The sequence below is a fragment of the Cucurbita maxima genome, unplaced genomic scaffold, assembly GCF_002738345.1.
Source record: "Cucurbita maxima cultivar Rimu unplaced genomic scaffold, Cmax_1.0 Cma_Scf00395, whole genome shotgun sequence".
Lineage (NCBI taxonomy): Eukaryota > Viridiplantae > Streptophyta > Magnoliopsida > Cucurbitales > Cucurbitaceae > Cucurbita > Cucurbita maxima.
In genome coordinates, this window is record NW_019272411.1 from 28488 (window position 1) to 30692 (window position 2205).

The 2205-nt window shown below is 53.2% G+C and overlaps 1 non-coding gene across 1 annotated transcript in view; it reads right to left on the minus strand.

The window, feature by feature from the left end:
• Positions 1-2024: 2024 nt before the first annotated feature.
• The window catches only part of LOC111474458, a 3380-nt gene continuing 3199 nt past the window's right edge, over positions 2025-2205 (minus strand). Inside the window, exon 1 of the ribosomal RNA XR_002716017.1 lies at positions 2025-2205. This exon is cut by the window's right edge and continues 3199 nt beyond it. This is a non-coding gene — a ribosomal RNA (Eukaryotic 28S ribosomal RNA).

The following is a 2205-nucleotide window of genomic DNA, read 5'->3' on the forward strand; positions in this document are numbered from 1 at the left end:
GTCTCATGTCGCACGCCCACGGTCGTTTGACTCCGCCCCACCAAGCATGTTCTGCCACCACGCAGCCTTCCGAACACAGGGCTGGCCCGAGGAAGGGAGGCATGCCACAACGACGTCCCACACTCAATGAGGTTCATGCCGCACGCCCGAAGGCACCCGGCTCCACCCCACCTTGCATGTTTCATCATCGTACCAGCAGACATCCACGGTCCTCACACCAGAGAATCCCAGTTTAGAAGGCAACATTGCAACGTCCCGCGCTCGACGAGGCTCATGTCGCACGCCCAAAGGCACCCGATTCCAACCAGCCGAACATGTCCCTGGCACCACAGGCCTTCAAAACATAGGGCTGCCCCAAGGATGGCCCGACGGCGTCACCACAACGCCGCACGCTCGACGAGGCTCATGTTGGACGCCCGAAGGCACCCAACTCCACCCCACCTTGCACGCTTTGTCGTCGTTCCTACCATCCACCATCCCGAAGGCAGCCCAAGTTAGAAGGCAACATCGCAACAGTCCCATCTCAACAAGGATCACGTTGCACGCCCGAAGGCGCGACCGACAAATACCTCGAACCCGCAAGTTTCGCCACCGCACCGCCGCCGTCAACCGCCGTCGTCCGCCATCCACCACCCCCACACCCCAAGCATATGCCCATGTGCGGCGCATAGTGCTTGGGGCGTGGGGGTGGCGGAGGATATAGGGGGCGCCCCCGTGGCCAGCCCATGCAGACTAGTCACCCCCTTATATAGTACATTTTGAGGCATTTTTGGTCTGCCAGGCCAAGACACGATTTTTCTGAGGCGTCATATGGTCGAATTTCTCGAGTTTTACAATGTTTTTTTCCAGGAACTCGATTGATTCATGAATGGGACATTCTAATGGATCTATAAATCAAGTTTCATAATTTTTCAACCAACCAATTTTTTTTAATGAATTTTTAAATATNTGGGACATTCTCATGGGTCTATAAATCAAGTTTCATGACTTTTCAACCGACCAATTTTTTTTAATGAATTTTTCAACATTAAATAATGGGAAATTTGAAAAAATAGCTACAGCAGTCAAAAAAATCTGAAATTTTGTGGGAATCATTCTTTCATCTTGCTTATCTCCCAGGAAAAAAATTACAGCAAACCGATCACTCCACACGTACTTTCGCAATTAATGGGTGATGGTTGTAAGCACAAGGTCATGGTGTAGTGTACTTGCTCTAGAAATTTTGTGGGAATCATTCTTCCATCTTGCTTAGCTCCCAAGAAAAAAATTACGGCAAACCGACCACTCCACACGTACTTTCGCAATTAATGGGTGATGGTTGTAAGCACAAGGTCATGGTGGACGTCTTGGTGTAACGTACTTGCTCCAGTATGAAAACTCTTCATTTTAATGTTTGAGATAAGCATTCTTTCACTGCCACATCATTGGGTGTGATGTTTTTTTTGTTTTTTAATGGAGGTAAAATCCAACACTTTTGATATGCTGTTGGTAGGACACGTATCGCGCGCAGCGTAGGATGGGGCTCGGCGTGTGCACGGGGGTAGCGCGCGCGGGTTAACCTCCAAGGGGTAGCGCGCGCAGGTGTTGGCGGGCATGATGTGCGCGCAAGGGCGATGGGGGCGCTGCTGCGGCGTGGGGCTTGGCGCACGCACAAGGGGGCGGGCACTGGCGCCCCACGATTGCCGGTGTTGGCAGGCATGATGTGCGCGCAAGGGTGATGGGGGCGCTGCTGCGGCGTGGGGCTTGGCGCGCGCACGAGGGGGCGAGCACTGGCGCCCCACGATTGCCGGCCGTAGGCCTTAGCGGGCACGCGAGCGCCCAACCCATGCTCGCACACACCCACCCATGCATCCTTCTCACCAACACCCAAACCCACACCACCCCAACTCACGCATGCATCTTCGATGGCCTTGCATTGGAGGAGCACGTCCAGTCATCAAACACTTGACGAGTAGAATCATTACTTTTTCCCATAGCCTCCACGACACTTGGCAGAAATAAATTGGTTTGTTGCGTGGGGAGGGACGAATCGGAGCGACGAAGGGCTGAATCTCAGTGGATCGTGGCAGCAAGGCCACTCTGCCACTTACAATACCCTGTCGCATATTTAAGTCGTCTACAAAGGATTCTACCCGTCGCTCGGTGGGAATTACGTTACAAGGCAGCCCCTGAGACTCATCCGTCGCAGGGGCTTGGCCAACGACA